The sequence below is a fragment of the Acomys minous genome, assembly GCF_964271855.1.
Source record: "Acomys minous genome assembly, chromosome: 4".
Lineage (NCBI taxonomy): Eukaryota > Metazoa > Chordata > Mammalia > Rodentia > Muridae > Acomys > Acomys minous.
This window is the reverse complement of record NC_140486.1, coordinates 88,198,600-88,223,847: the sequence shown is the minus strand read 5'-3', so window position 1 is coordinate 88,223,847 and position 25,248 is coordinate 88,198,600. Positions and strand designations below refer to the sequence as shown.

General features: G+C 41.4%; 1 long non-coding RNA gene across 2 annotated transcripts in view; it reads right to left on the bottom strand.

Annotated features, from left to right (window-relative positions):
* Positions 1-1,174: 1,174 nt before the first annotated feature.
* LOC311596350 overlaps positions 1,175-25,248 on the bottom strand; it is a 76,105-nt gene continuing 52,031 nt past the window's right edge. Inside the window, exons 3-5 of one of the 2 annotated variants that reach the window (XR_014778804.1) lie at positions 18,725-18,895; positions 7,544-7,752; positions 1,175-5,597 (exon numbers count right to left, since the gene is read on the bottom strand). This is a non-coding gene — a long non-coding RNA (uncharacterized lncRNA). The remainder of the gene's footprint in view (positions 5,598-7,543; positions 7,753-18,724; positions 18,896-25,248) is intronic. The other variant, XR_014778805.1, reaches the window with a different exon arrangement.

The following is a 25,248-nucleotide window of genomic DNA, read 5'->3' as shown; positions in this document are numbered from 1 at the left end:
GTAGAGTGGCTTCTGCTGTTCTTAGAGCATCGTGAGTGCTCAGGCAGATGATAGGGAGGCTTCCCAAGGGATGAATATCTAATATAGCACTTTCTCCAGAGCTAAGTGATCCCCAGGGCATCTGCAAGAAGAGGCATCCCAAGGAAACAGGCCACCCAGAGAGACAGGCGTGCAGAAGCCAGTCAGGCCTCCACTGTACCTGTCTTCCTTCCATAGATTCATTTCCGGAGGCCTTCCTCTCCTTAGCGTTCAGCTTCCTATTAAACCAAAGACGATTTTCATAGTCTCGCCCACTGACCACGAGTTCTCCTCACCCTTGAAAACTTCCTTCTACCCCTCTTCATCCATGACAGTGGAAAGCAGCTCTACTTGGCATGGGGCTAAAGTGTATCCCTTAATTCTGAATTAGAAACAAACAGAAACATATCATATTTTATAACAATAGAAGCAGTTAGTGGTTGGGTTTTCCCCTCCCCCTTTGAAAGTATACAAAACCTTTTCCTTTTCCCTTTGAATTTTTAAATTTTGTTTGGTTTTTTTTTTCCATGTTAGGCAGGGAGTCCCCTGAGTTCCTGTTCTCCTGGTGTGTGTGTAAAATTTAGAAAGTGATTAGGGTTTTGTTTTTTTTTTTTTTAACTATGAAGAGCAATCAGAACTAATACTCATAAGGACTAATTACTGTGAAGATAGATGATGTGTTTTGGTATCTAATCATATTTTATTTGCTAAGGGTGATGCATTCTAAGTGGCTCTATCCTGCCTTCATTTAAATAGAAGATGAAAGAAATCATCACTGGGCAGAAACACCCTGTGAAGATCATCCTAGGAATCTTGTGAATGGTCAAACCCGGGTTTCCAGGGAGATTGGCTCTGCTTGGGTTCTTGGTTAAACTTTAAGGCCCTGGGAACCTGTGGTGTGCCAAAAGATGCACCCGCGTGTCACGTTCACGTGCCCCCTTTACTCACCAGTGTGAAGTTCCTGTGCAGAAACTGTTTGTGGAAGTTTAGAACAAGCAACAACCTAAGCCACGTTGAACTGCAACCCTTCACAATGCAGTTACAAGACACGCACTTGCACCTGCTTTTCCTCCTCTCGCTTTGCCCCCACCTCCACCCCCACCTCCACCCTCACTCCCACCCCCACTCCCAACCCCATCCCCATCTGCTCCACGAGGCTTCTCTCCCTGAGATTGCAGGTAACTGTCCCCAAACTCACGTTTTAGTCTTTCTGTTGAGGACCACCCCAGGAGCACGTCACCCTAACTATCCTCTCCTTTTCAAAGCTTTCCCGTGGCCTCAGTGGCTTTTCCCTCCTCATTGTCGGTCAGCCTTTGCTCTTCTTTTCCTCTTGAATTTTGTAAAAGTTGTGTGATGAAGAGTTTTAACAGATAGTTGCCAAACGCTCATGACGAAAAGTACACCCTCTGATTCTACATCCTGTTTCCTGTCCTCACTCTTAAAGGTGTTAGCTGCACCGCTAACATCCATGTTTCTAGCTAGTTTGCTGATTGTGCGTTTTTCCAGTTCAGACTTAGCTAGTGATTTCCAGCACAGTAGAAGTAAGGAAAGCTCTGTATTTTCTCCTCCTGCAAAATGCATTACCTCTTCTCTTTCTTCTCTCTCTCTCTCTCTCTCTCTCTCTCTCTCTCTCTCTCTCTCTCTCTCTCTCCTCTCTCTCCTCTCTCTCTCTCTCTAACATAAATATTATTCAGGAGCTGAGAGTGGAGGTTCATGCCTGTAAATCATAGACCTTAGGCCACTAAGGCAGGAGAATTATGGTGAGTTTGAGGCCATCCTGGGCTACAGAGTAAGTTCCAGTCTAGCCTGGATACCTAATAAGATCCTCTTTCAAAGTAAATAAATACAAAAAGCACCTTCATGACTAAATTGTATAACATACCACATCACAATTCCTTTCTTACCAAACTATTTTTGGTAATAGTGGCTGCTATAACAAAGACACTTTCAAATCTAAATGGCTTAACACAGTACCAGTTCATTTCTTACAGAGAGATTTGAATGCAGATGCCCCTAGGCCTTGTAAGGATCTCCATAGAATGGTTCAGAGGCCAAGCCCCTCCCATATTAATTCCTACCTTCTGGTACCTTAGGATCCCCTGTTGAATCATTCATATCTTCAAAGAAGCCACGGTGATGCCTCTCTGAGATAGATTGGGAGTGGAATATTCAATCTTCAAAGCAGTCTCACTGGTCAGACTCAAAGAATGAAGCACAGCCAAACAGCCAGAAAGGTTAGCAACAGAATATCTTTTCACAGGAATAAAACACACACGCTCTCCACTCTCCCTGCCACCAATGCACAGCCCGGCCTTCCACGAGAGCAGTAACCCCTAGGCCTGCTGCTTCTCCATCAAAGATAAAGACCCTTAGGCGATTCCAGAACTCCATCTGTGACTCTTCAATCTCAACAGCCTATGAGCCAAACTCACAAATAATCTTCTGGTCCCTCTCTCCAGTACATCTACACAGACTGAATAGTCACTGGGGGAAAGCAGGGGATGTGAAGATGAAAATAGAAAACACTCAGGAGTTGTTAGCACACTGCAATTATGGAATCCCTGCCCACAGGCAGGGTTCTGGTCCCCAGGCACTCGCAAATTCCTTGCCTGGGCCCTGATTCTTTTTTCTGGGACAGCATCCTCATCCACTGTCTTTCATGACTCCTGAATCTACATTATGGGCAACTCTTCCTTATTCATTATTTTCCTTCGACACATAAAAACTAGGGGTTGGTGTGCCTGCCTTTTTGAGAACTATGTGGGTTTAAAATAACATTTTTCAACTTGGGAATTGCTCAAATATTTACCAAAAATTTTTCAGAATGTTTTCTAATTTTATGGTGCATTTGATACAAGTCCCTCGTTCATTAGACTTCTGCTTCACGGGCTGCCAATCACGTCACATCTACTCAACGTTCATTCCCAGATATCGTTCTCAACCCTGACGTCATTTTTTTAAAACCTCCATTTCCATCTCGTAACTCTCTGGAAGTCTCTGGAAGCCAAGTGAAACTGCTCCTCAAGTAGGAAGGTCGTGTCTTTAATGGAGTCTTCGCTGTAGCTGCAGGAAGGTCAAGTCTTCAGTAAGGTCCTTGCTATAGCAGAATTGTTCTGGGTAAGCGGGAATTCTTCAAGTCACTTCATCTTCAGATTCTCCATCCGAAATGTAAACAGTCTTCACATTTAAGCACATCGTTCTCCTTTATGTGTTTTTCTTAAAGAAATCGTTCCTGGCTCCACAGTCTCCTGGCTCCTTGTTGCACTCTAGGACTCTTGCACTTAAAAGCCCCTATGTCCTGTATCTCATTGTCACGGATTCGATTTTACTCAACACACAAAGTAATACGTTTGTCTAATTTCGTGCTGTGGATGTTAGAAGACAGAGAGAGACCGCTAGGTCACAGTGGGCTTTAATAATCACAGCACAGCAAGCATCCTATCTGTTCCCCTTGGACTCCCAAGTCCCAAGAGAGTGACACGGAGAGGCTCAGGTAGACGCTGCGCATGCTATGAGCTACAGTAAGAGAATGCTGAACTTGCATTTCATGGCTGCGATTTTATTAGGGAGCGGTGAGGAAGCATGCTCTTTGTCCCAGAGGGAGATGTTCCTTCATCCATGAAGCCTGTCTGCTGTAGCCAGAGCCTTTCGAAATGGACCTTGTAAAGATGGATCAGGGCCCGGCATTCTCTGCATACTTAGTTGTGCAGGGATGCTCACAGTCCCTGAAGGCCGTCTTTCTCAAGACCTATTCAAGCTGCACCCAGCTCCTGAACTCCTCAGACTCACCCCATTGTGTTTTTCTGTCAGAGTTCTAAGAAAAAAAAAAAAAAAACAAGGACCAGATCTGCTACCTACCAGATGCTAAAGGCTGTGAACGGCACATGGTCATCAGTCAGTCCATAAGCAAAATAAATGATGACTTAAGTGATTTATCCAATGAATGGTATGCGCTAGGAGCATAGGTAAAATTTCATATGTCTATTCTTTGGAAACACTTTTTAAAATTCACCTATTTCCTATATATTGAATATATTTTTTAAAATATTATCTTCCCTTTTCACCTACCTCATATTCCACAGCCCTTAGAACCTCTAATTTGACAAGCCCTGTGACTTAGATAAAATGATCTTAGCTTAGAATTCACATTTGTTTAACCTTCAGTTCTGTGCACTACTATGTGTTCATTGTTTTTTTGTTTTTGTTTTTGTTTTTGTTTTTGAGGTATTTTATAACTGTCTAATTGCTGAACATCCAGACTCCTTCAGTGATTGCTTAGGTGTGGTGGTTCTTGACTCAGGGTATTTTTGTGATGTCTAGAGGCATTTTTTGGTCTTTCAAGCTAGTGTGGGAGGTGATTTGTGGGCAGTAGTCATGGACTTTGCATATGTCACGTGTGGGCTAAGAAGGGTCTGCTCCAAAGTGGCCAGAGTGTAGAGGCTAAGGGACTTAGCTTTGGTATGAAGGGGTGACACTTCTTCACATGTGTCATTCTGCTAATTGCTCTTGTGTCAAATAAACAAGAACTCTGTCTCCAATTCTTATGCCTGTAGCATTTCAGATGCCCAAATTTCCCTTTCCTTTAGTTCTATAGTCTTTGATTATTCTACTGAATTCCTCTCTTTTACCCTTTCTTAGAGCACCTTTGTCTTTGTGAAGTAAATAGGCTCCAAAAAAGAGTCTCAGTTAAACAACGTGAACATAGGGGTCACTTCTCCCTGCCTCCCAGCCATAAATACTGCTGTGTGGTCTAATTTATGGCATGCTACTGTTTGGTTAACAAGGGCACAGTAGACATTTCATATCTTTATATCTTGCCCTCAGCAGTAAACCCGAGTTTAAGATTATTTCAAAAGAGATCTATCTACATAACCAATCTGACCCTTTCTTCAAATATTGGCCTCACTTAAACCCCAAAGCCCTGCAAGTTTAGAAGAGCTAATCCCAACAACTTAGCTAAGTATTTCTGCACTTGTATTTAGGCTGGGTCAGGAAACAATGTAAACACTAATAATCCCCCACTAGGTAAGTCATGTTTGCATGGCCACCTAACCCGACCTAAATCAGGATAAACAGGTAAATCAACACATGGAAGTTTGGCATGTGGGCTTAGTTTCCAGACCTAAGAGATTAGATGTGAGTTTGGAAAGTCACATAAGCACAGATCTACAAATGTATACAAATCATTCTCAGCCCATCCCACACATAGCCCATCCCTTTGCCTTATCTGGACATTTGCCTGCCTGACAACTTAGTTTGCCTTATCCCCTGGCAGGTGTTAAAACCTTGGCGTTTTCCCACTCATCAATAATACTGGGAATTAAATGGTTGCATAGAAGACTGAAGCCTTACCCAGAATGCTCTGAGTTTCTCCTGCTCTCTTGAAGTTCTTCATGTACCACCATTGTTTCTCATTTGTCTCTACTGCAGTTCTGCTTTCCTTAAACACTGCCCTGGCACTCACTCCTAGCGAGTCTCTCCCTTCTTGCTGCCAGCTTCTCTCTCCTGCTACTACCCAGGCTTCTGGCTCCAAAGAAATGTACTCAGCAATGAGCCAGACTCACAATTCAAGGGTGTAACTTCACAAACAAGAAGAAGGAGCCATTTTTCCATGAAAAAAAAAAGAAGTCACTATTAAAGTCTGTGTCTTCTATTACATGGAATCCTATTAAGCAGTCATTTAACTTACAAATTTTCCAATGTTTTTAAGGTAGAAAGGAAAAGGAAGATGTAAGAAGAGAAAACGGATCTATGTATATTGGTCTTGAAACATACCAGAAATGGAAGTTTATATGCCAGCAGAAGGTTCCAAATACCATTTTTAATGTTTTTCCGCGAATGTAAAGTGTAATCCCAGCACATGGTTTATTACTGGAACTGGCATTCGTCTGATAGGATAGCCAAAGGGCTGCAACCGTTCCCTATAACTCAAGTGACTGAAGTCTAGATGGATGGAATTGGGAAATGGTGACTGACTGGAGGAATGGGTTTTGCAAGGCAGCAGAACATTTCCAAAAAAACTCTGAGACAGACAGGAAGTGGAGACAGATGAAAGATTGAAGCAGAACATAAAACATGCACGTCCTCTGAGGAAAGGAGAGGTAGTTTTAATGCATTCGCCTTCCAAGGAAGGAGGTGGGGAATAGCAAAAATTGAACATTCGAGTTAAGAGCTCCCTAGCAGCTTGTTCTCATTTGCTTTAATTTAATCCAACAGATAAAGTTCTGTGTCCAATTCTCATCCAAAATGGTCATGAGATTTGACAACGCTGAATCCGCACTCCCTTCTTCCTTTCTTTCAAACCATGCACAGCCCTTTCAGCCTTTCTTGAATAGCATCCTCCCAACACCAGGGGCTGGACTGCTACAAAGTCTAAAAGAAAAAGCCCAAGCCGTTCTCGTGGAAGATGGTGGAATAATTACATGTAAAATTATCCCTAGGGTCCCACAATTTTAAGAGCTGTCTCTTCCCCACCTCCTCCACTCCCGTCTCCATCCTCAAGGCATTAACAATTAAGTAAGCACTAAAGTCTATTTGATGACAACATTTGACAAATGAACTCCCGGAGCTTAGGGGAAGGGACCAGGATTTGACTAAGCTGAGGGGGTAATAGAATGGATACGTGTTGGCCTAGGGAGATTCCCACAATGTTTGGCACATCTCTTGTTGTACAGAGTAATACGCAATGGGGCAGCCATAACTCTTTCCTTTAGAACATTTCCCGTGGGCCTTGACAACCCAAGATGGGGTAGTCTTCCTTGCACTTTGATTAGTGAGAGGGAAAAACATAAGGAAAGGAGAGAAGGAAATCACTTTTCATCTGAAGATATAATATCAGAAAAGCACTCTTAAAAGGTTGAAAGCAGTTGAACAAGCAATTGCTATCGTGTGCATGTGAGCCCCCCTAAAACATCTCGGAGGGAAAGAGCATACAGAGGGTATATGTTTGAATTGCAAAGAATAAGCTCTGTTTTGTTCATGAAAGAAGGAATAGAAGAACCAGCCCCCCCCCGACATCTAGAAACAGACCCGGGGAGTTACTGCAAGGTACCCTTGGCTGCTCATTCGCCTCAGCTGCCCTCACACTCTCTTGGCTTAAACCTCCTTTAGCGCTGTTCACATATGAATGTAATTAACTATTAATATATCTCTTCGTCCACAGCCCTCAGCTTTTTTTGTCTTTTTCAACCCAGTGGCTCTTGACACAGTCGGGATTTTTAAATGTTGAATGAGTGAAGGTATAAATGAATGAATGAACGTTCTGCGTGATGGTTCCCTCTTTTGAAAAATTCCCCCCACTGAAGAGCCATTGTGCACATAAAAATGAATGGATGTGAGTAAAAGTGTCATTAAAAGGCAATGCATCATCAGTAATCACTTAAGGAACAATGACACCAAGATAAATATGGAACCCGAGCAGACAAAGGTAAGAGAGACTTAAAAGAACATTCGGCTGACGGCTCCCAGGCCACAGTCAACCTACACGGGTCTAATAACATCTGAGGAAGGCCCAGTCTGGAGCTACCTGAGGAAAGTCCATCCGTGGTTATTATTCATTGCATCGTGTCTCCCAGTTGTCCAATTTATGAAACCAAGCTTATGTTGTTTTTGGAAGAGTCTCTCCACCCTGATGGGTTCAGTAAAGGCACAGGAGCCAGTACCTCTCTTCCTGACTTCATTTGAGTGATCTAATCCAGATGGAAAATTTCTCATGGACGTTGTAAAGTACTCCATCTGTGAAGCAAACAAAAGAAAGAGACAGATAATGAACTATCTGAAAGCTGAATTACCCATTAGAAGGTTACGCCAAGGTCTGATAATGAATTAACTCGCTGCCGTGTGAATGCTGCCGATAATGCCGAGGAAAACACTTTCTTCCTCCTCTTGCCCTTTCGAGGGTCACTGAAATTATGAATGTCTCTCCCAGTTGGTGGAAAATGTAACTTCCTAATTACTTATTTAACTCGAGTTAAATACAATTTTCAGCTGCCCTTTAATCCCTTTTCTCTTTGTGATTTAGGCACACCTTTTGGTAGCAGTGTGACCTTGGGCAATTAAAAAAAAAAACATCCTGAGCTTGTTTCATTATTTCTATCAGAAGACACTGCACTTATTTCACAAGATTGTTGCTGGGAATAAAGAACAAAGCCTCCAACGAACAATTATAGATTAGACTGTGCGTAATATACTCTGGGTGACTATGGCGAATGTTGTTAACAGCCTGCTTTGCTCTGTTTACAGCCATCATTTTAGTACTGAGAAGCAAGAAAGAGAGGACATGGTCCAAAAACCAGGAGCCACTGCTCCTCTGAGTTGATAGAAGATAGCTAGAAACTGTGAGCACCAGTGGCTCTGAAAGGTATGTGTTAAAATATGCTGATGTCTAAGCCCAGAAGGACATCTAAAATGACAAATAATAGCAAATATTGGCGAGGTGGTAGCAGACCTATTCTCTGCTAGTGAGCCTGCAAAATGATAAGACCACTTTGAAAAATGATATGACAGTTTCTTGTAAGATGAAATGCACACCTTTCCTGAGACCCAACAAGGACACTTAGGTATTCATCCAAAAGAAATGAAAAGATATTTGTGCAAAATGCAGGATGAAGACATCCTTAGCAATTTTACCAAAGCCGAGCAATGAGTAAACAGCCCAGGTATCCATCCATAGGAAAATGGATTGACTGTGGTATGAAATAATCACTGCATAACAATAATAATTATCTTTTTTTTTAGAAAAAAGGTGTTGGTGGTGGGTGTATCTCAAAAACATGTTGGGTGGAAGAAGTTTTACTCAGAAGAGGACGGTAGCATATGAGTCTTTTCATGTGACACTTTACAAAAGGGCTAGAACATGGCGACAGAGCCTGAGGCAATTTTGGGAGTGACGATGTTTAACGTCTTTCAATTTTTAAAATTGTATTTGTCTGGATGCTTTGCCTGCATGTATGTCTGTGTACCATGTGCACACAGGTCAGAAAGTGTATTGTACTCCCCTGGGACTGAAGCTGTAGACTGTTGTAAGCTGCAAGGTCCTGGGAATCTAACCCAGGTCCTCTGGAAGAGCAGCCAGTGCTCTTAACTGCTGAGCCCTCTCTCCAGCCCCAGATGATAATAAGCTTCTATGTTTTGGTAAAAGAGGAGGCTAGACAGACATAAGCATCTGAAATATTTTATGTATAATTAATACCTCTGTGTTTCACTGGATGTGAACTTCGTCTTGAACATAAAACTGTAAGTCGATGTCACACTCGACTTAATTAGCCACAAGAAAAATATTTAAGGGGAAATATACTGATATCAGCGATTTATTTTGAAAGGTATTAAAAATATGATGGGTTAGCAATGGAGAGAACCTTAAATAGATGTGTGATAAAGTAAATGCTAGCAGCAAAATGACAGTGGATGTAGAGCTGTTTGTTGTAAAGTTCTTTCAACACTATGATATGTTGGATACTTTTTATAATAAAATGTCAGAGGAAATACAATGCTCCCTGGTCTACAGGAATAGTTCAGAAGCATCCCTTGGTCATGGGAGTCTTGCTTTATTAAAGAAAGTTATTCAATACAATTTGATCAAAGGGACACATCAAGAGTGTGGGAGGGAGAAGAGGTGATCAAAGACCTCCCCCAAAGACAGGAGTGATTAAAATCACACACCCTTGCTATCTTTACTCTCTCTCACATTTCCTTCTGGGTTTTCTCCTGGCTGCTTGTGCCCTCTGACCAGGTCCCATGGGAAAGCAGAGCCTTGCCGATTTGCAGTCTAAGTTGGAGGCAAGACCTCTATTTAAAAATCACACTATTTAAGAGAGAGGTTGAGATGCGACAAAAGATGGATAGAGCCAGCGTTCTTCTGCAAAGACCAAGCTATGTATGAAATGAGCTTGGTGACGGATGTGTGCCTTTGCTGTAAAGACCAAAACACCTGTGTTGCCAGCATATTAATATAATAAATATGGAGAAAGTTTGTTTCTCACTGAGCCAGGAGCAAGAATAGTACTCTGTATGAAAAATGGAATTTTCCTTCTGTTAACAGGGTCTGGTTTTCTATTTTTCCACATTAGAACTAGCTGGTGTAGTTATTTATAGGGCCTGGCCCGTACATACTAGCTATGTCTTGATTTTGATGTGTTTTCTTGATTAAAATTTAAAGTAAAATAGAAAAGAAATACATTGTATTAGAGAATAAAATGAATTTTCAATAAAGGCCACATCAAGGCAATATGGTCTGTTCTTTTTAGAATATCAAAGGATTTTACATTGAATAAGTGAGCATGAGATCTGCTTATTTTGGCACAAAGGAAAGGAAAATTCAGGAAGAATCAAAGGAAGTGGCCCTATCAAATACAGGGCTCTGTAACAATGGGCCACAAACACTTGTTTTGAAAGTAACAAGAATGGACATAATTAAGCATAATTATAATTATTAATGTTGCCTTCTAAACTTTGGAATGACCACTTTCAGGAGATGGAGCTCCTACCAATAACTTCAAGGGAGCAGCCAGTGAGTGTTCTAAAGTGTCAGTTGCCTTCCTCCACTGTGACAGGAAACAACATTCTAAAAAACAAGCCCAAGATGGCTGTCAGCCATGAACACCACAGGAGCCTACATCACCTAAAAAGGGACTCAGAAACTAAGCCCACTTGATGCAAAATTTATCTTTTTCAGTTTTACTCTAGCTCCTTGTTGAATTTTCTTTCATCTTTAAAATTTGTCTATTTTTAATTTATTCACTTTACATCCCATTTGTAGTCCCCCTCCCTTGTTTCCTCCTGGTCTCAACCTCCCTCCCTCTTCCTCCCTCCTCCCTCCCCTAGTCCTCAGAAAGAGGGGGCTCTCCTCAGACAGGGGGATCCCTCCTCCCCTACCATCTGACCCCCGCCTAGCAAGTCTCAACTAGGCTGCGTGCATTCTCTTCCCCTGTAGCCTGACAAGGGGACGTGACCAATGAGTGGGCACCAGAGTCCATGTCAGAGACAGCCCTTACTCCCCATGTTATGGGACCCACAAGGAGACTGTGCTGCCTAGCAACTACAGCTGATCAGGGGGTCTAGGTCCTCACCATGTGTGGTCCTTAGTTGGTGCATCAGTCTCTGCAGGTCCCCCTAGACCCATATTTGTTGGCTATTTTGTTGTTCTTGAATTAATTTTCTTTTAAAAGACTATATTAGTAAATCTCAAAGTAAGTGGATCAAAGGCAAAACTCAGATCTTCTTTCTTTTTTTTTTTTTGTGGACATTGAAAAAAGTAGAAAACATTAAAATGGTCAACCCTGAAAACATACATACAAGTAACATTATACAGACTAAGCAAATTATATTTAGGGATGTATGTACACCCCCCCACCCCACCCCACCCCACACACTAACAACTAGTGGGGAAAAAAAGGCCATGAATTTAAAAGAGAGTAGAGAGGGGTATATTGAAGTGTTTGGAGGTAGGAAAGAGAAAGGAGACATTTGTAGTTAAATTATATCTCAAAAATTTAAAAACTCAAATAATGTAAGATGCTTTCCTGGATTTTCTGGAAATGGAAACCCAAAAGCATCATCAGGTGCCACTGTTTGTCTCTCCTGGTTTTAAAGAAAGGCATTTAGACATAATGGTCACCAAAAGCGCACAAGGCCAATAAAAATGCACAATGCCATTCTCATTAGTCATTTAAGAAATATAATATCATTTTTCTTACCCATCAAACTAAGCAAGGGTTAGAAATGGCGATATAATGAAAGGATAATTCTTATAAACAACCTCAGGTACATGGATATAAACTCACTGTAGTTTTTGCTATAGCATTGCTGGTGAGAGGTTTTGGTGATATGCATTGAGAACTTTAAAATATCTTTATTTAAAATTTTTCTGTTGATGTAGTAGAAGTCTACACTAAGATGTATAATCTAAAAGACTTAGTGCAGAATTCTTTTTACAGAAGGCAAAAACTGGAAATAACCTAATTGCCTATCCATGGGGGAGATGGGGAGAGTAAAGAGTAAGACATTTCTCTTGGAGACTAAAATATGGAGACTAAAATTATAATTTTAAGGAATATTGAGGATTACATTTATAATATGCCACTAAAGAAGAGAAAACACTAGATGAAATAGTATTTGTAGCATTGTTCTACTTACAGCAATGGTCCATATTGGTCAAGCCTGCAAGATATATGTCAATATTTGTGTGTGGCAGGACCTTGGGTGGATTTTGTTTTCTTATATTCTCTGTAGTATCTGTATTTTGTGCAATGAGCATATTCTGCCAGGCAACAATGAATCAATACTTTGAATTAGACTAAACAGATTTTATGTTTTGTTTGGATCTCGTGGGCCATTGTCAATCAATTCAGTTGAATGATGGAACAATCCAGTGACATTAAAAAAAAAAAAGTCAACCTGGTTGGTTGGCAGTTTGCAGACAAAAGGATTGGCTAATTTCCCATTCTTGTAATTTTTCAACTAGCTGGTTTGGCGTCACATAAATAGAGCCAGAGTTGGAACATTTGAAACTGAAAAAGGGTTTGTGCCAAAAATCTCTTAGACTCAAATTGAAAAAAGATGAATACTGAATTTTTTTTACTGCAGTTTTTCTCATACATAAAAATGAACTAATAAAGCAAGACTCCCATCGCTACCAGCTATATCTTGAGCATTTTAAACTGTAAATGTAGTCATTAAGCCCAGCTGGCTGCAGAAGAGCTATTTTTTAGGATGCAAAGAGTGCAAGGGCTTCTTGGGATGGGAGAGGCCTCTGCTTGCAGCATTCTTAGGCTTCCCAGTGTTTTTTGTTGTTGTTGTTGTTTTGTTTTGTCACATCCTACTATCCTGCTATTTTTCTATTGATCACTTTGGATAGAGTCAAATTAATCATTATAATTGTTACCTCATCAAAATTGGCTGAAAGGTTGCCCAAGACTTAAATCTGTTTTTGGTTTGGTTTGGTTTGGTTCCTCCCCCCCACCCCCCACCCCCGCTGCAATGTGTCCAACACAACTAGAATAACCCCTGACACACAGTAGGTCCTCACGTAGCCATAGGTGGGAGAAATCTCCAATCCCAACAAATCCCTAGGGCCCTGTAACCATTCAGTCATGTTTTCATGGCACAGTTTAGGTCATGAGTCTAGCCGCTAACGGCTGAGCCATCTCTCCAGCCCCGCAACACAGTTTTGAAAGAACCATTTGAGCAACAATTCCATTATAGGTTAAAAGTTTAGATTATTGGAAATTTATGCTTCAACATGTGGATCCTTGAGAATGAGCCTTAAGAATAATCCTGGGAAAGGTTGATAGTCTAAAAGTGGGGTGGGGGGAGGACTGGTGCTGCATTTCTGTAACTCCATCAGTGGCACTCAAGGTGCTGAGACAAGAGGTTGGAAATTTGGGATCAGCCTGAGCTACTTCACAAAACTCTGTCTGAAGGAAGGAAGGAAGGGAAAAGAAAGGAAAAAGGAAAAAAGGAAGAGGAGGAAAGAGTGCTTTCCAATTGCAAACGATTATAGCTTTAAATAAGTGTCATGTCTTCAAAGAGATTCCTAATAGTTTTCTTTTTAAGGAAGGGAACTTGGACAGCAGAAACTTTCAGTATTGTGTTAGATGTTTCTTCCTCGGCTCCTACAATCATCTCCAAAGCTAGATGTTGCTTATGTTCATTTTCTGGATAGGCAACTGAGTGCCAGATGGTTAAGTAATTTGTCAAAGGACTGACAGGCACAAGGTGGAAGAGATGTTATTTATTCTAAAGTTCTTAACCATACAGAGGTACATAGTTCATATACTGGAGTGCTCAAACAGAATCTGGTCATTGTATCAGTTTTGTTAAATCTGGTGTCACTGAGGGTGATCTATTAATAGAGCTGAGCCACTTGGGTGGGTCAATAGTGAGAGTGCAAACCCAGAGGGTCACTTCTGTAACCAAGCAGATAACGCTTCTGCCTAGTTCTCCTCACAAATGCTACAGTGTTGGCTGTAGCAGGCTCCTGGGCAGTGGGAGCATACACACACACACACACACACACACACACACACACACACACACACATACACACATACACACATATACACACCGCCCTCACCTACCCCAGGCACTTCTAATATCCTTGAATAAACACTGAGAGGTTCCAACTGAATGTCCAGAAAGCAAAGGTTGAACTGAAAGCTAAACAACATTAAATTATTTAAATTCCCGAATACCAAGTAAAAGCACCAGGCGCTAGGTAAATTAGTGGGATGTTTACACTCGAACTGGATAATTTCTAATCTAATTTGCAGTGGCATTTGGAACATTGCTGGCCATTTGAAATAAATAGCATGTTGTCTTAGATTGGGATGATTAAGACACTGCAAGGATCTGTTTCGTGGTACAAAACAGGCTAGCAAAGGAATATTGCTTTCAGGATGACTACTGCCAAGCTGGGGTTGTTTTCAGGATATACATGGCTGACGATAATTGTGTGCAACATCAATCTTATCACCATACAGAAAACTCAAACAAGCCTTCATGGATAATAGCCGAAGCTGAAATAGACATGATTTAGAGTGCTTTTATGCCAGGAGGTAATTGTGCACTCTGGCCAGCAGTTGAGAACTATAAACAATATCCGGGAAGTCAGAAACAAATGTTTTAATTTCGGTGAGTTAAAAAGTTCATGAAAGAACATCTGAGGAGAACAAGGCCACTCTTGGGGGGGAAAAAAAGCAAGAGTGAAAACGGACTACTCCCTCAACAGGGCGGCTTTCCAGGAGACAGTTTTTGAGAAGTGGAAAGTTGGAAGCCCTTCAGCCCCGCTTCCTAATTTCTGTAGCTCTGGCTTCCTCTTTTGCCAAGAGAAAAGAGGCATGTGTGAAAATAGAAAACGGACCCGTTCCATGAGGCCTGCTGGCTTCACAGACCTCACGTCTCAAGGCAAAGGGTGTAAGAGGTGATGACATTGCATCCAGACAGAACCGTTTCAGACCAGTATTCCACGGTGTCACTGAGCAGAGTAAGATGAGTCTTCCAGCACACATTATTTGGCCTCACGATTTTTGAATATTGATTTCAGAAATTAATAATATGAACCAAGAGTTCATAAGTATCCATGCTTGATGTCAGACTGAGGAGTGTAGGTATGTAGGTGAATCATGTTCTGGTCAATAAGTATTGATTAAGAGCTATTGTACGATTGCATGTAATACTTGCAATGAAAGAGGCCGTATTATCCAACAACCTTCTGATAAAAGGAAAAGGGAAGATGCTGGAAACTTATCAAAGGTCAAGTCAATGTCAAGAATGTTCTAAGCATTTTACCTTTAATGGGGCAATGCCTTGAGGGAGACATTAGGGTTTTATGAGTGAAATGGGAATGGTACAATTGTGAAATTACATGACAGTATATAATGAAGTCTCATGGTTAACATAGTTTATGAGTCCTAGGGAGTAGCCCAGACCATTGAGAAAGGATCAAATCATTTACATGAGTGACTACTCCAAATGTTTTCACGAAGGTGGTCCTTGAAGTGAATTTTCAACACACATATAAGATTGTAAGACATGAAACAACGTCTTGATGAGAAATTGAGCATTGTAACAAAAAACCAATAAGCAAAAGTAAAAAAATTCATTAATAAAATATGCACAAGGCCATGGTCACTGAATAAGATCAGATAAGGGAATGCAGTGAGGAGAGAATGTGCACTTGGGAAAGTGTAGGATGAGGAAATTCAATTAGAAGAACAGGCTTGGGTGTGGAGATTCTGGTTGAGAGGAGGGAAGACAACTTGATTTTCAAATGAGGTCTATGGAGAAATTCTTAGCCATAGAGGCACACAGTCCAGTCTTGGAGTCATTCTGGGCACAACAGCAGAGAATGTTCTATGAAAGCAGTTGCTTTAGGATGACACCACTTTGTTTGATATGGTGGCGATGAAAACAGGAATAAAACCCAACACAGAGAGATGACCACATTCCCTTTCACATGACCATGACAGTCTAAACCAGAATCACAAAAGTACACAGAGAATCAGACAAGTGTTGGGCTAAGGCAAAAGGAGAGTCTGTGGGGCTTTGTGAAAGAGATATGGCATTAGAATGACGTGCACGTAGGTGACCCCGAGATCTTCTGCTGTCCGGTGGAAGAAGCGCTGACAATGTAACCATAAGGTTTAAAAGAGAGCATAAAGTTCAGTTCCGGTAGGTTCTGGAAACATCCATGCTTTAACCAGCTAGCTTGTCCTCACCCAACGCATGCTAACAATTGAAAGTGAAAAGGACTAAAGAGTGGAAAGATTGGTTTGTAATGTGTACCTTTTAGTCCAAATATTAGCTTTCCACATGAGCCTTTGAAAATGAGGGCAAGGGACTTCAGAGTAACGCCACATGTCCACAGTACAGAGTGACAAAAAACTAATGTGATCATGTTAGTCCCATTGGCCTACAGGAACTCTCACATCAACCAATATTGGGTTGATAGTCACAACCCGATTTCAATGATTTGAGCAACACCTACCATGCTGCCTGGCGTATATGAAACATTCTGCTATGAGAACAACAGGACCTGAAAACAGCTCGTTGATGGTATTTTATAACATCTAGATGACGTCTAGGTATCGAGACTGATATCTAACAATCCTGAACAAAAACTGGGGTTGTGACCTCAATGGGAAGAGAAGAGGTAGATGGGAGAGATCCCAGATCTCAACTCACTACCTCTGAGCTGGTACAAACTAGCTCATGCTAGCTTTAAGACTGCCTGCAGCCTGCCCAGAGTATCTGGTTTGATGATATTTTGACTCTAGTCTTAAGATGTAACTTTGGATTTTATTTTCAGCACCGGATGCCCATCATTCGAAGGGTCTTCTGTGGCAACTGCAGTGGATGTGGCCATCACGCCTTCCCAGGGTCCTTAAATATATATAACAGTATTCCATCACATCTATGACTTGCCCACGAATTTTAGCATAGTGGGCATAGCATTTGGTGATTATTTGTATGGCCAATGGTCATACCAATGGGTATTTGGTGATTATTTGTATGACCGCCTTCACAAGAAACACCTGCTGAAATGAGGGTCAGCCCTGCTGCTCTAATATGAAGCACTTTTATACGTGCCCCTGAAGAGAGAGATAAGCAAGCCAACCACCAACAATCCTTAAGTCAGTAGCTCCCTCTTCACTCAGTCTCTTACCAGGCAGCTCCCATTTCCCCCAGAGAATCCACTTCACATCTTTCTCCCTGAGAGAAAGAACAAAGAAAACACCACTAGCCTGTGCTCTTCTACCAAATCTACCACATCTAGTTTTTCTGTCCATATTCAGACTTTATTGTCTCTTTCTTTTAATTTCCAATTAGAAGCAGCAATACATTCATGTAGATTTTTCTTGTCTAGAAAATATCCACTGATGAAAGGTGGGTCAGGATGTACTCTATGACTTTACTGCTCTATCTTATTCATACTCAGCACTAGGGAATTCCATCCTGGTGATCCTAACTCCTTAAGGTTAGTTGCTTTTGCATTTTAATCTAATATTAGATTAGCTCATAATCCCAGGAGATCCCCATACCAGCCTCCCCCACTCCATGCTTTCCTCATCCCTCCTATGCAGTCACCGTTACCTTAGATTCCTTCATTCTATACATCTTCTCTTTACAGGGCGTACATGGTCTCATGTCTTGCAGTTATGCAGCATCAAACTCCTTACAAAGTATGCTTCTTGGACAATAGCCTTTCCCTAGACCCCTCCCCCGCCGCCAGCGCCTTCTGCCCTCTGGAACTGCAAGAGTAAACCGTTGTTCTACGCTACCACAGGTATTTTGTTGTAGCCACCCTATGTAATTCAGTTTATCGGGGAAGATTAAAAACAAGTAGATAAGGCAAAGATGCTGAGCAGCTTCCCCTGGAACAGGGAGATAAAGGAGGAGCTGACATGAGGGCTCCATCAGTGTGGGAAGCCATTCCAAAGCCTCGTCCCTCTAAAGCACACGGATGTCACTGTACCGGGGTACATTGCCATGACAACTATGTTTATTATTAAGATAAAGGGTCGGAGGGAGGGACAGATGAGGATAGAGACAAAAGGAGGAAGAGGATTGTGAAGAGAAGAACGGCTTTAAAAAAAAAAAAAGAGCAGCTTTCCTATGACTTTATACCTGTGATCTGCATCAAAGTCGAAGGAAAATAGGATACTCAAGTCCGCCTCCGCTAGGCAAAACTGTTAATTGTGGAGTTTGCTTACCATTTATGGCTAGCTAATTCTTGGCACATAATAACAATTAGGTATAGCTGTCAATGTTAGATATAAGTTATTTTAAGTTTTATTCAATCAAAGCACTAAACGCTATATAAGTAGCCTATAAACAGACTTCCTCAATGCAGCCATTAGCTCACAGTCTAAAACAGACACACTAGCAAAGGCTGTAAGCGACATTGCTCCTGACCATCAAAGCAAGCATAGAAAATGGCATGATGTGTACGTTATTCATGAACTTTACAGTCCAGACAGGGTTTTAAAATGGGGGTTAGGAGAAATTAAACACATTCCGCACAGAAGAAGGCAGCAAGTCCACAGTGATGTAACTCTTATGTAATAGTCATGGCCCCAAGTAAAAGTGTCATGTGTTCAATAGAGTGGTGTTAGCTTTCTTTGGCATACCCCTGACATGCCTGTGGCCTAGCTTTTAAAAAGTCTATCTGTAGGTAATGCATTATCTCTGGTTTATATACAACTCCTACCTGCAAAATAAGCTCTCTTCTCACGCTCAAGTGAAGACATAAGAAAAATGCCGCATAAGTGTGAATGCACAGTCCTATGTAACTGTCGGGACTCAGCTGAATGTGGCCACTCCCAGCTTTCTTTTCTTCAAATCACCAGATTTTTGTTGTTGTTGCTGCTTAACGATCAGTCTGGGTTTAAACAAAATGCAATTTGTTTTTAGAGATATTTGAAACTAAAATGGGAAGTCTCTCGTTATTGGTTTATTGGTCTACACCCAGGGTCTTTCCAGTGGAGAATTGTTTTCAGCATTCAGCAGGGAAACCACAAGTCCAGGATGGGGTGCTGGTGCCCTCTGGAGGAAGAAAGGGCAAAGTGGAGGAAGGAGAAAGTTGAAGGAAGCAGACAGAAGCCAGGAGCACACTCAGGTTAGTTCTCTGTGTCACACAGACCCCAACTATCTCTGAGGACAATTCTTTCTGCATTTTTTTTCCAGCCAAACACACATAAACACACACTGCAATATTTATAAGTACAGCCTGCCTTGCTCCTGCTTTTTATTTATGATGCGGTTCCTAAGGTAATGTCATCTCAGGGCAGCAGTGTCTCCCTGTGCTCGCATAGCTCTCAACTAAGAGAAATATTAGAAGATTAAATCCACCTTGTCACTCTGGCATTGTTTGTGCCACCCAGTCACCACTGGCTGTGCCTGAGCATCAAAAATCTCAAAGATCTGCCTCCAGCTCACTCTGGTCCTCCACTCCTTACTACCAAACCTTCTAGCTAAGCACATTTGGTAATTTCACTTTTTTCTTGTTACTCACTTCTGCCAAATATCTAATCACTTGTCTTACTCCTCTCTGAACTCAGTCCAGTTTTCAGCCTAATTCTGATTCCAGGAATGTGAGCTTAGAGACCCTTTTCTTTTTCATGCAGAAGAAATAAAAATTCCCCTAAAGCATCCTTACAGATGACTCTGAGTCAGCGAGGTCATGGTTGTGATGCTCAGGCCGGTGCCTGTGAAATGACTACACTCAGTAGACATCCGTGACTGCTGTTAGCGATCATCTCCTCTCTGGATCTTGCAAGTGCCTCGGCAGGTGAAACAGAGGGCTAAGCTTTTATCTGCACAGGGCGGTCCACTGCGCAGTAAGCGCTCTGCAAACCCTACAGAAGCAAGGAATCTGTCCAGGCAAGGTCAGACATGAGTGCTACGTATTTCCCCCAGACCCCACCGTTCAAGTTGACCATCCTGGCAGGACCTGTCTGAGTGTGGGCCCAAGGGTTCTGCTGCTGAGAACACTCTGCCAAGTGTCTAGCCTCATCCTCGAGGGGCCAGGAGACGCTTCCATGAGTGCTATTGTCCTCTCCTCTGTTCCTGTTAACAAACACACGGAGAATCGCATGCTAGCCATTGTGTGCTGTTGACTGTTTTGTTGGTGCAATTCTGCATTCTTAAAGGAGAGAGAACAGAGCAGTCTGCTCCACACACAGAAGCCTTAAATCTTTTGGAGGTTGTGACTCATTGGGTTTGAATGCAGCACAAAACAAGCTTTTCTCACATTGCTGTTTATGAGCAGCTCTTTGTCCCTAGAGGTTACTGTTTGAATGATTAGAGAAGATCCTATTTTGTTGTTGACAAATGACATCCACACTTTTAGGCGTGACTTCTCCCTTCCCTGTGTATTTGAGTCTACTGCCTATTTGACTCAACCTGGGGGGTTACAGAAAAACATAATCAGATCAGGAGGCTGTAAAAATGACACTCAGGGCTGCGTTCACTATGTATCAGAGGTATTTGGGGCAGCTAGCCAAGAAGAGCTGGACAACCACCTTTCAGAATATTCCCAGTGTCCAACTGCCCCATCTGTTTCTCATAAAAACCCACAAAAGCAAGAAGGTTCTTCTTTTGCCTCAGGTGGCAAATTAGATTACACAGGCATCCTTGGGGTTGAGACTACAGCCAAGTGTAAATGAAATTTTAACTTATGCAGGACGTGCACGGATAAGAATGTGGCAAGGGGTCAGGGCCTGTTTTCTCTTTTTAAAGGATCTACTGTTATTGTTTAATCATCTATCTCCCTGGTTCTAGCACATACATTCAGAGGATACAAGATCTTACTTTCACTCTGTAGGGTTTTCCCTCTCACTTTGGAATTTCCGCAATATAGCTTCTCCATCGCTAAAAGCCATGATAACACATGCTCAGTCCATGGAAGTGTTTTCTGAGATAAGCCTTGCCTTGTCTGCCTTAATTCTGGGTAGCCACAAAATACAGTGGGCAGAGCAGAATCACTTAGATGCCATCAGTCACAAAGGTGAGACAAGGCCATGCAGTCTTGTTCTAATATTGTTTTAAGCTGAGTTCCAAACAGACTGTTCAGTCCACAGCCACTGACTCCAAAATATGAACCAGAAATGAAAACATTTTAACTTTCATGTTTTAATGATAAGAATGTTGTTGGCATTAATATTTGAACATTTCAGTGTTCCTAGTTTTGAAAGCTATGTCATGGCAGGCTCAGAATCCACTGGCAGACTATAAATAAAATCTTTCTATAAATACACTTTATGCCAAACTACTAGCAGAATACATTTTTCATCTTTTAAACAGATGGTATAAGAGGAAAATCATGCATGTATATGATTAATCAAATGTGCTTTTGCTGTTCGAATTTTCATTACCACTACCAGCATGAGTTTTGAGAAATTTCTGCATTTTATATTTTCTTTTGAGAAGTGGTTTATTTAAGGAAACTATTAATATAAATAAAGACAGAACAACAGAAAGTACTTAGGTCTGTATCTTCTTGTTCCTCCAGCCCCACTCTAAGCTTTGTCTTTGTCAAACTCCCTTGATGCGACTTTACCACTCGTGATAATGATGACCCCTGTGTAAGACACTGAAATCAAGAATAAGAACATCCTGAGGGGGAAAGCACAAAGAAGAATGCTAGGGTACCAACAAAATAACAGCGGGATGCAGAGTTCCAGCAGCTATTTGGAATCACGTGATGATGGATTAGGATGGACAGAAGTGATGCACTAGGATGCTGTGTAGAATTTAGAGCTGAAGTTCCCCAAGCCACCAAGGAGCTACCACTTCCTTTCTGTCTCCTGCCAAGGTTCACTCATGTAAGAAAGATATAAGCATCGTAATATTTTCCATATTGGTTACAAACTTTTGGCAAGACAGTCTCCTTACCTCAGTTTCCACTTCAACAAAATGAAGATAAACTTAAGTGTATCTAGTTCTATCTGTCAATCACAGAGAATCAAAGGCACATGAGCTTTTTTGTAGGCTGATGTCATAGGACAGAATAAAGCTAGTGCAAGATGTGCAGGTATTTCCTTTCTTACCAAGCCAATCTCCTTCACTGCCTGCAATGTGCTCAGTGGAGCAATACAAATGCTGGCCAGAAAGTAGGGGGGGAGGGGGGGAGAGAAGCCCTCATATATATCTGATGGGAATGGCAACATTTATAGCCACTATTGAAATTAGCACCAATTTCCTCTAAACATTAAAAATAGAACTGCTATATGACCCAGCCATACTACTACTATATATTTATATCCAATGGATTCTAAGTCAACATATCACAAACATATGTGCACAGCCATCTTTATTTCAGGACAAGTCACAATAACCAAGTAACGGTGTCAGTATAGGTATCTGTTAACAGCCAAGTGAATCAAAAACTGTGAGCTATAGATATACATTATATATATATATATATATATATACACACAATAGAGTTTTATTAATTCAGTCACTTGCAGGAAAAAAATAAATGGACTTAGAAATCATCATTTTAAGTCAAATAAGCCAGATTCATAGTGGCAAATATTCATGTCTTCTGTCATATGTGGAGTGTGCATGTGAGTGTGTGCATGCATGCATGCATATGCACATGTGTGTGTTTGTGGAGTGACTATGTGGTGAGGACAAGGGAACTAAAAAGAGGTAAAGGGAAGAACAAGAAAGGGTAATAGCAGAAGGAAAATATCTCATGTTTTGTTCTGTATTTATTACCTACCTAGCTATTCATCCATCCATGCATCTATAGATAGGTAGGTAGATGATAGATAGATAGATAGATAGATAGATAGATAGATAGATAGATAGAAAATAGATAGATAGATATATTATATATGCATATGTGCATATATACACAGACTATTGCATATGACACTGACATGAAGGCAGAAGGGAGAACGCTCTGGGGGAAGAAAGAGACAGGAAGAGGGTAGACAAAGGAGAGCAATGTGATGGTGAATGAGAAAAGCACAATAATATGCATAAATGAAAATGTGTTCCTAAAACTACTATAGTATATGCTAACTCAAAAGTGCTAGTAAATAAATGACTTAAAATGTCAAGTCCAAGTGGATTAAAGACCTCAACATAAAACCAGAGACACTAAATCAGTTAGAAGAAAAAGTGGAGAAGAGCCTGGAACACATTGGCACAGGAGACAACTTCCTAAACAGAACACCAACAGCCCAGGCCTTAAGGTCAACAATTAATAAATGGACTTTATGAGGCTGAGAGGCTTCTGTAAGGCAGGAGACACTGTCAACAGAACAAAGCAACAGCCTACAGACTGGGAAAAGATCTTCAGTAACCCTACATCTGACAAAGGTCTAATATCCAAAATATATAAAGAGCTCAAGAAATTAAACACCACCAAACCAAATAACCCAATTAAGAAATGGGACTCAGAACTAACCAGAGACTTCTCAACAGAGGAATATCAAATGGGCTGAGAAACACTTAAAGAAATGCTCAACATCTTTAGTCATCAGAGAAATGCAATTCAAAACAACTCTGATATTCTATCTTACACCCATCAGAATGGCTAAAATAAAAAATTCAAATGACACCACATGCTAGCAAGGATGTGGAGAAAGGGGAACACTCCTTCATTGCTGGTGGAAGTGCAAACTTGTACAACCACTTTGAAAATCTATCTGGCACTTTCTCAGAAAACTGGGAATAGGGCTTCCTCAAGACCCAGCTATTCCACTCCTTGGAATATACCCAGAAAATGTTCTACCACACAACAGGGACATATACTCAACCATGTTCATAGCAGCCTTATTCATAATAGACAGAACCTGGAAAGAGCCTAAATGTCCCTCAGTTGAAGACTGGATAAAGAAATTGTGGTACATTGACACTAGGGAATACTACTCAGCTATAAAAAAAATCCAAGGAAATCCAGGAATTTATGGACAAATGGATGGAACTAGAAACAATCTTACTGAGTGAGTTAACCCAGAAGCAGAAGGACTCACATGGTATATACTCACTTTGGACACTAGCCCAAAAGGCATATTCCATGAAAGTCTTCATTTACCGGGAGATTGGGATAGATGTGAGGACGTCCTACTGGGACTCTTGGTAAGAGAAATATAGGAGATGGGGAAAGAGAAGGATCCAGAGGATCTTAGAAACTTACAAAAACATCATAACGGGTGGATCAGGGCCCAGGGTTGTCTGCTCAAACTGTTGCACTAACAAAGCGCAACATAAGTAGTAAACATTGAACTCCTACTCTGATCTAGCCAATGGACAGGACATTCTCCGTGGTTATGTGGAGAGCAGGGACTAACTCTGACATGAACTCTGGTGCCCCATATTTGATGATCTCCCCTTGTTGAGGAGCCCAGGGGGGCACTCAAAGAAAGAATACACAGGCTACCAAGATGAGACTTGATAGCCTGTGACCATAACGTAGGGGAGGAGATCCCCCTTGGTCATGGACCTAAGGGATGGGAATAGGGTGGGTATTGGAAGGAGGGAGGAAAGAGAGGATACAAGTGATGGGATAACAATTGAGTTGTAATCTGAATTAATTAATTAATTAAAAATTGACTTAAAATGAAGATAATATTGTCTTAGAGGGTTATAGGTACTAGATAAGATGTTACATGCAAAAGAAAATAAATAGAGTAGAAACCTGTGATGGTTACTTTTGGTTGTTGACTTGGTAGAATCTAGAGTCATCTGGGAAGGGAAGGCCAATAAGGGGTTGTCAGGACCAGAGTGGTCAGTGGGCACGCCTGAGAGGACTTCCCTTGATTGGATTGAAGGGGAGACTCTGCTTGAATGTGGGCAGCAAAATTTCATGAGTTGGCCCTGGGCTGAAGGAACGGAAAGAGCCAGCTGAGCACTATGTGTGCATGAATTCTTGCTCTCTGTTCTTGATTATGGATATGAGATTAGTGGCTTCAAGTTTCTATTGCCTTGATTTCCCCACAAAGCTGTTCTATAATGTGGAATCATTAGCAAAATAAACTCTTTCTCCTTTAAGTTACTTTTGTTAGGATATTTTATCGCAGCAACAATAAGAGAAACTAAGGCAGAACCTAAACATAGTAATCACACTGGGCGGTGGTGGCACATGCCATCAATCGCAGCACTTGGGAGGCAGAGGCAGGTGAATTGTTGTGAGTTCCAGGCCAGCCTGGTCTACAGAGTGAGTCCAGAACAGCCAGGACTAAACAGAGAAACCCTGACTCAAAACTACCTGCTCGCAAC